Genomic DNA, 10,053 nt, shown 5'->3' with positions numbered 1-10,053 from the left:
CTTACACTCTGTCTAAACAAATTTAGTCTCATTGTTGTTTGTTCTAACGTTTTTAAAAAAATGTTATTTTATGATAATAAATATGGGAATTTGAAATATATGAAAATATAAAAAAAATATCTTAAATATTTTGACACTTGAAAATATATACACGGGAACGCGAGATATTGGGTGTATAAGAAAAATGAAGGGTAAACATTTTAAACAATGCAAATTTGATTGGCCTCAAAAGACGAAAAAATGTGATTACACAAGATATATTAGAATCATTATGCAAAGAACGATTGTTGTCTTCATTGATTCGTGGAATCTTGTATGAAGTCACATAAGGATCGGGGAACCAAAAAAAAATAAATAAAAAAGAGAATTTATTTTAATTGCATGCATCTTACATTTTTTCAAATAGTCACACATCATCTATGCGTCTTTACTCATATTTTACATATACTCAACAACCTCCTTATGTCATGCATAATGAATTAATCATGCATATCTTATGTGCATATTTTTTATTTATATTCAACAACTTTTGTATCACATTATTCATTATACGTTTGCATTGCAATTACCATATACCCACATTCCAAAAAATGAGAAGCCACCAATGAAAACTTAGAAATGTTTCCTTTAAAAACAAATTTATCTCATTTTATTTTTTAAAACTTGTTTGTCATTTTATTTACGTCGATCAACGCATTGGTAATCAATCCGAAGATGATCATTTTATCTACATCGATCAACGCATCGGTAAGCAATCTGAAGACGATCATTTTATCGATCAACGCATCGGTAACCAATCCGAAGACGATCATTTTATGTACATCGATCTACGCATCGGGTAATCAATCCGAAGACGATCATCGGTAATCATCACTTTATTTTATGTCGATCTACGCATCGGGTAATCAACGCATCGGTAATCAATCCGAAGACGATCATCACTTTATTTTATGTCGATCTACGCATCGGGTAATCAATCTGAAGACGATCATCACTTTATTTTATGTTGATCTACGCATCGGGTAATCAATTCGAAGACGATCATCACTTTATTCATGTCGATCAACGCATCGGTAAACACTCCGAAGACGATCATTTTTTAATTTTTATTTATTTTTGTCAATCACCAATTTATTGTACAAGCTTTCGTTTTTTAAGTCATCAATTTTTTTTACAATTCAAATTATTTTTTATTTTCTCCTACATTCGAAATTACTTTGTACAAAATTTAGGTCTTTATATTTAATTATTTTTTACCACGTAAAAGATAATTAAATAGGGGCAGCTGTAGTACTTCAATTTTATCCTATAAAATAATTTAAAGTTATTTTAATAATAATAATAATAATATATATTTTACAATTATCATCAAAAATCTAAACATCTTTATTTTACATAAAATAAAAAAATTTGAATTACAATAAAAACAATTCAAAGTGTTTCTGATTTGGCATGGCAACACTACCCAATACACCAATCCATTGTACATCCTTTTAACTGCTTGACTTTGTGTTGCAAACCTTCTTTTATATTATTTGCATTCTCAGTATCCTGTTACAACTTTGCTTTATATTTTGTTCATTCACAGCATACTAAGTACAAACATGTTAGAAACCAGTTAATTGGTTTATCTTATATCAGACATACTAATAAAGGCATTACTTGTATAACCTTCTTTTATTATTTCTATACTCAAAATTTGAATTTTGCAAACAAACCCACATAAAATCCAGAACCTGATTTTATCTACTGATCATAAAATTTATCTAATAAACACAAGGTTTCACTACTTTAATACTTTTAGTCTATAAACAAAGTTTGAAATTTTGAAACTAAAAAAGGAAGAGAATTCGAAATTTGGAAACATAGAGTAGATTTTCTTTTTGGGAGAGAAGTTTGTAAAAAAAAATACACTAAAGCAGAGATTGAATTTTGTCACTATTCAAACATACAGAAACAGAGGAACACACACAAGGATTAAGGTATTTTCGTTTTTTTTTTTTCATTTTTCATTTTCTAATCATAATCTAAATGTAATCTGTTGAGTTTGAGTTATGAATAAAAGATGAAAATTATCTATTATTATTGATATGAGTATAAAAAATGTTAGAGATAATAGGATTAAAAACTCAAACCTTGAACGCCGTTGTCGTCGCCGGAATGCCAACCGTGTTTCCTGGTCACTCCGTTCGCACTCTGACTCCCCTTCTTCCTCGACGACCTGATCCAGCGGCCTCATTCCAACGCCGTTCTTATTCACGGTCTCGATGATGAAGTTCGCGTGGAAACATGACTCTATTTTTGTCTTTTGAAACTTTTGATCTCCAACCTCCATTACCCTAGCCGCTGCTCATCTTGGTTTTTGCCTATGTCTTTTTTTTCAAGTTAGGGTTTGTTTTACAAATCAGATTTCTGAAGATATTGGGCCATGGTTATTTGCAGCCCATTTACGTTTTCTTAGGTCCAACTTCTTTTTTTTTAGTTTGATCATTGCCTTTTATTTTAAAAATATATATGCTTGAATATTTAATCAATTTCTAATATAAAAAATAATTATTATATTTTTATCTCTTTTTATTTTTTTACTTAGATATGACGTATTTTTTTTTTCTTGAGATATTAATATTTGTTGTATTTTTTTTTTTACTTTGAAATTTAATATTAAATAATAAAATTTCTTAAGAGTATTAAATTAGATGTGACATCTTGTTTTTTACTCTTTGAGTTTTGAGACACGAGTTGTACAACTCGATCGTCTTAAAACTCATATTTTAAGATAATTATCCAAATCAAACATCTTTTTAATCTTTGAGTTATTAGAACACAAGTTCTGACAATTTGGTGGTTCTAAATCTCATCTTCACAAATAAATTAATAAATTAAAAATTATAAACAAATTAAAAATTATTAAAAAGTTAACCAAAAATAACATTTTTTTTTTTTAATGTCGGAGTTACATAATACAAATTAATATTTTAATAGCTCTAAAATTTATTTTTATAAATAAATAGATCCAAAATCAACCTTTTTTAAAATTTAATTAATTAGATGTGTTTATTTTAATCTTGGAGTTGTTAAGACACATGTTAAACATTTTGTTGGTTTTAAAACTCAATTTAAAAATAAAAAAATAAAAATGTTCTTAAGAGGATTAAAATTAGATGTGACATCTTTTTTTTACTCCTTCAATTTTGAGACACGAGTTGTACAACTCGACCGTCTTAAAACTCATATTTTAAAATATTTATTCAAATCAAGCAAGCTTTTTTTTTTTTAAGTTCGTCAAATTTAACTTTTTTTTTAAATAACAAAATACAATTTATTTAAAAGCAATCAACACATCCGCATTTTCTACCCAAGAACTACGTAGCTTTGATTTCTCCATCGCACCGGGAGATACGTAGGAGCAAGATCATGCTCTTGTCAAGCACACTAATAAAAACTTTATTTTTTTCACTCTTTTTTTTAACACACTTTTATCTCAAAAAATCACATTTATAAAAACATTTTATAAATATATATTTAAGTTGATATAATTTTGCACAATTAATTAAAGGTAACCGTATTTTAACGGATGTCGTAGGGTGCTTATACCTTCCCTACGCATAATTGACTCCCGAACTCAAAATCTGGTTTCAAAGATCATTTTTACATTTTTAAGGGTTTTCCAATATTTTCCCTATTTTAAAATAAATTTTGGTGGCGACTCCATTGAATTCGATGAAAACTCGAAATTTTAGGCCGCGACACTAAGGTCACATTTATAATAAGTTGTTTTAAATCTTAACAGACAATAATGTTGTCTCAATCGACCACACTTTTAACCTGTACCTTAAACATGAATATGCAAATTTTATTTGACAACCAAAAAAGTTAAGTATTGTGTATTCTCGTTTCTAGCCACAAATTTTTAGCCGTTGACAAGATAAGTGTGACCAAAAGTTAAAAATGTTGTAGTGCTATAAATAGAAAAAGATCACTATAAATTGTGCATGGTCAAAGTTAAAGCATGATCCAAGAGGGATGTTTCGTATTGATGATTGTATCTACTCGACGCTTCAAGAAGTAAAACCTAAATTTGTCTTTTTAAATTTTAGACTTATAAGGTCCTTAGCTATGAGGTTTTCTACTCATAAAAATGATTTAAAAAAATTTATCTCATGATTTTCCATCGATGTCCCTTATTGTCTACATGGTCGTTTGCCTTTTTTTATAACATGCCTAAATGTTATATTCATGATTTATATGAAATGTATGTTATTGCCCTTCGCTATTTGTTTGACCATAAAAAAAGGCTCTAGTGTGTGTATTTGATGGTGATTTTAAGAGGTATTTGGTTGAATACAAAATGACTGATTTTATTGTTTTGATTCAAAAGTTTTGTCCAAATATAATTATTTAAATTAGATAATACTTAGTCCTTCCTTTAATTTGAAGTTGTTAGAGACTTATTAGGATTTAGTTATTTTTCTGTTATTACAATTGGTTAGATGGGTCTACCTACACCATCTATATATGTCAGAGTCTGTTTTTGTAAACTAATTTAATTTTTCAACAATAATAATTCTAATGTTATTCATTAATTCTTGCTTTTACTCTAATATGGTATCAATTGATATTTTCCTAATTCCACTCTATGCAATCCAACTTTTCTAATTTCCTTTCAACCCTAAAACTTCATTTCTCTTCTCCCTTCATTCATGGCAGCAGAATTTAATTCTGCTCACAATACCACCTTTCATTTTCCCAATGAAATAAAAGATGAAAAAGATGCAACTCAAAATCCCCGCAACCCTTATTATATTCACCTCGACAAGAATCCGGGTGTTGTTCCTATCGCCCCACCTTTGAGCGACACCAACTACTACAATTGGAGCAAATCGATGAAACTCGCCCTCTCTTTCAAAAACAAACTCACTTTCATCATTGGTAGTTTACGGCAACCGCCGTCAACAAATACAGATTTTGAGTTGTGGGTTCGGTGTAATAATATGGTTTTTTCTTGGTTCACCAAGACCTTGTCGCCTCACATTGCTCAGGGCCCAATCAGCTTCGATAATGCACAAGAACTTTGGTCTTAACTTGAAGATCGCTTCACGAAAGGTAATCACTTTCGTTTTTCTAATTTACTCAAAGATTTGCACTCAATCAAATAAGGGGATCGTTCTTTATTAATCTATTATACTGATTTGAAGATTTTATAGGATGAATTAGAGTTTTTACGACCTACCCCTTCTTGTTCCTTCCATACTCGTTGCACATGTAATTTAAGCTCCACCGTCAAAGACTATAAATACAACGAATACACCATCTCTTTTCTCAAAGGCCTTAATGAGAACTACAATAATACCTGAACACAAATTATCATCATAGACCCTTTACCATCATTGAGCAAAGCCTATTCCCTTATTGTCCAACAAGTCTCAACTTCAACTCTAAATCCTCGCCCTAATTCTACTTCTAATATCACTTCTTCCGATTATGTTGTTTTTTTAATGTAAATTCTTGTAATTCTTATCCTCCAAAAGGTGATAATAGTCAACCCAAAGTTAGAGGTCGTGTCAAAGGGCAAATGTTATGTAGTCATTGCAACAAAACTAATCACATTGTTGACAACTGCTATTTTAAACATGGATTTCCTCCCGGTTACAAATCGAAGACTCAACTCAGCAAAGAATCATCTAGTGATGGGAGGAAATCACAACTTTCAAATACTTCTGTTATTGACTCACTCACAAAGGAAGATTATCAGTTCTTGGTCAATTTGCTAAAATCTTCAAAGAGGGCATGTTCTACCTCATCCACTAACAAGGATAATGAAGTTGATCATAACCCCCATGTGGTTTCTAGAATTTCCAAGACATGTAACACTTAACTCTAGTGCATTAGATCATGTGTGCCCTAACATTAAGGCTTTTTCAACTATCAAACAAATTGCTCATGTTTCTATTATTTTTCCTAATGGGAATAATCTGTATGCAAAATTTTGTGACAATATTTTTTTCCATCCTTCTTTTTACGTTATAGATATTTTGTTTATTCCTTCATTTCATTTCATTCTTATATCCATTTCAAAATTAACTCAAATTCTTAATTTCAAATTGGTGTTCTCACACAATTTCTGTGAAATTTAGGAAATGGATACCAAGAGGATGATTGGGAACGTGGACCTCATTAATAATCTCTACATCCTCAATACATCTCCTTTTACTAGTGTTTTAGATTCTGATAGAATTTATGCTTCTGTTAATAGCACTCAATGTAATTCTATTGACCTTTGGCATTATAGATTAAGTCATCCTTTATATAATGTCTCTCAAACCATGAGTAAATACTTTCCCTATATTTCTTTCAATAAAAATCTTGTTTGTGATTCTTGTCATACGGCTAAACAAAGTAGGCTTCATTTCTCTGATAGTAATAGTTTATCTTCACATGTTTTTCAACTTGTTCATATGGATATCTGGGAGCCTATAAATACTGTTTCTTTGGATGGATTGTCTTACTTTTTAACAATTGTTGATGACTTTGCTCGACATACTTTGGTGTTTTTAATGAGTGCCAAATATGAAACTCGAATGCATATTTAGAACTTTATTGCCTATGTTTCTAATATATTTAATACACATATCAAAACCATAAGAAGTGACAATGGGGCATAATTTATTATGTCCTCATTTTATGCTTCTTTAGGCATTATACATCAAAAATCTTGTGTAGAAACCCTTGAACAATACTCAGTGGTTGAAAGGAAACGTCGACATATATTATATGTTACAAGAGCTCTCTTATTTCATGCTCATTTGTGTAAATGTTTTTGGTTTCATGCCTTAATTCATGCTGTTTTTTTTAATTAATCAAACATGCACCCATGTACTTAAAAACAAAACTCTCTTTGAACTTTTGCATAAATCTCACGCTACCTTTAATAATTTAAAGGTCTTTGTTTGTCTTGTTTTTGCTTCAACATTAACTAATGCTAGAACTAAATTAGATTAGATCCCACAGTTAGAAAATGCATTTTCTTAGGATATAAACATGGAAAAAAAGGGTACATTCTTTTTATTTGCATAATCGTGATACTTTTATTTCTTGAAATGTTATTTTCTATAAGTCAAATTTTCCTTACAATGTGAATCTCCCCACTGCTTTCAATATTGACTTGATCAATCACCATGATCAATTGTTTCTTTTTGATGTTCCTATTGATACTTCTGGTACTAATCATGCTCCTCATAATAATGTTAATGATTCTATTATAAATGATAACCATGTTGATAGTTCCTCTGATACAAGGAGTAGTACTTCCCATGATATTAGAACTCTTAGAAAATCTAATAGATCAAGGAAACTTCCTAACTACTTGAATGACTATCAATGTTATGCTACTATACAAACAAATTCTGATATGTTGTATCCTCTTTGTGTTGTGCTTTCTTACTTAAATATATCTTCAAATCATTTTAAATACATGAAAGCTATTACTAGTAAATTTGAACCATACCATTACAAACAAGCTGTCCAACATAATGTATGGGTCAAGGCTAGGGATTATGAACTTCAGGCGCTAAAATAAAATAATATGTGGATCATCACCACTTTACCCCATGGTAAGAAGTCCATCGGATGCAAGTGGGTGTACAAGATCAAACACAATTCAGATGGTTCAATAGAAAGGTATAAAGCGCATTTAGTTGCAAAAGGATTTATTCAAATTGAAGGTATTAATTTCTTTGATATTTTTTCTCTTGTTGCAAAATTAACTACTATAAGATTACTCCTTGTCATTGCTTCTTCTACAGTAAGATTAGTCCTTGCTATTGCTTCTTCTCAAAATTGGTTTTTGCATCAACTGGACGTACACAATGCCTTTTTTGCATCAATATTTTATTTCCAAGCTGACCTTAATTGACATATGTGCTCCAACTTGTGGGAGAATATTAGATAATACTTAGCCCGAGGTTGTTAGAGACTTATTAGGACTTAGTTATTTTTCTGTTTTTACAATTAGTTAGATGGGTCTATCTACACCATCTATATAAGTCAGATTCTGTTTTTATAAACTAATTTAATTTTTCAACAATAATAATTATGATGTTATTCATTAATTCTTACTTATACTCTAATAGTTTACGGTTTTAAAACTATGAGAAATCCCGTATTTCATATTGTTTCTAGAATTTGATTTTAGTTTAAGGAAATAAATTCAATTGAGTGGAAAATTATATTCACTAATTGAATTTATTACCAAAATTGATTCAATTAATATTTTGGTTTAACGAAGATATTCAATTTGTTAACTCGTGATTTGCAGTTTATTTCCATATTGGTTTCGGATCTTAATTGGCTTTAATAGCTAATAAACTAGTATAGACGAGTATATACAAATTTGATTAATCATGAATTGGTTGTATTTGATTTGATCCCGGCGATATGTTAAATGCACACACAACAAGAAAACATGATTTTGAATTATTTTGTTTGGATACCGTAAGTGATACATGATTTGTTGGATGCACGATTTATCATTTAATTATAATAAATTAATTTAGCATTTAAGAGCATATATATAGTGATATGCATATACGATTTTGAAGGAATGCGTTTGTGATGATCCGATTGATATATTAAATGCATTATAATTATTGGCTTGTGAATTATTTAAATTGATTTTTTTTTTAAACTTAAATAACTCATGTTTAAAAAAATTAATTTTAATTAATTATTAGAGGTGTATGGTTATAGTCTTAGTGTGTTTGTCGCTTAATTTAATTTAATCTAAATCATATTTACGTATCGTGACTTATTTTAAAATGCGATTTACGTGTCACGATAATTTGTTTATATATTTTAAATAATTGTAATTGCTCATGATGAGATGACGAAAGGCAATGCCATACAATAATGTTGATGAAGAGGTTTAAAAAGTTAAATCAAATATCGAAAACTTGTAAATTATATTTAGTTAAATTTTGTCTTTCATGTTAGGTGAGAATAACTATATTACTTAGTCTTTTATATATATATATATTGTGATGTATGCTATGTACAATGTATGTTAACATGCTTTATATGCTTTAAATTGTGAAACTAAATATATATGCATGCTCAGAGATGTTTATATGAAATACAAAAGTTGGTGGTATCGACATATAAAAATCTTTAATGTTAAATATTAAGTTGAAATGTCTTCTGACGTGTTGCACTTGTCAAGGCCAATATCGTATAACGTGAGTCATGTCAAAGATGGATACTTTATTCTATATCGGTGATGCACAATAGGATAAGATCTGACTGACAACTATTGGGTGTAAGTTAACTAAGTTGAATTCAATAGGATGGAAATGAACTTATAGTTAAATTAGTAGGGATTTAATTCGTGTGATGAATTAAAACACGCGTTGTTCACTCAACTAATCCAAGAGCTACATCTCATGTAATTGAAAAGGTGTTTCCTACCTAAATAGCCAAGCTTTAGGTAAATCAACTCAGCCTCATAACAAGGTGAAATATGAATCTTGGTTTCATTACATAAACTTCTAATGAGATTTTTCGAGTCACTAAGGTTTTTTGATTTGAATAAAATAGTGAGAGCATGTTTAATAAAGTTCTATTAAATATATTTTAATCGTAATACTTAAGTTCAACATATTTACGTAGTTTAAATTATCATGAAATTTGATTCAATATTATATGTGAAATGTCCTTAAGAAGGACAAGATATATTTAGAAAAGAACTTCTAGAATGGTATTGAAATTTTGAGGATGTTCCCCTCCAAATTTGAGAAAAGTTTTATAATTAACATATTCCTACTAGAATTGTAGGTATGTTTACAAGAAGCGTCTAGTCAATTCCTTAAATGTATGATACTTTAGTCTTGTAATCATGAAAGTTTATGATATGATCTTTAACATCACGATTCTTTATTAAGAGAAAGCAACATAAGATAGTTTCTATACTTCTCGGCCATTTTCAGCTATTGATTGATAAAAGGAAACTAGTCAGTCCTCATGTACTTCATATTATTGAGTACATTGAGAACCAAGATAAAT

General features: G+C 29.5%; 1 long non-coding RNA gene across 1 annotated transcript; it reads left to right on the top strand.

The window, feature by feature from the left end:
* Nucleotides 1–4,472: 4,472 nt before the first annotated feature.
* On the top strand, nt 4,473–6,377 carry LOC140920884 (uncharacterized). The gene is made up of 2 exons (XR_012163488.1): nt 4,473–5,103; nt 6,135–6,377. It is a non-coding gene; the product is annotated as an uncharacterized lncRNA (long non-coding RNA).
* Nucleotides 6,378–10,053: the final 3,676 nt, after the last annotated feature.

The sequence above is a fragment of the Cicer arietinum genome, chromosome 6, assembly GCF_000331145.2.
Source record: "Cicer arietinum cultivar CDC Frontier isolate Library 1 chromosome 6, Cicar.CDCFrontier_v2.0, whole genome shotgun sequence".
Classification (NCBI taxonomy): Eukaryota; Viridiplantae; Streptophyta; class Magnoliopsida; order Fabales; family Fabaceae; genus Cicer; species Cicer arietinum.
Note: the sequence above shows the minus strand (reverse complement) of the source record. Positions and strands in the feature narration are given on the sequence as shown.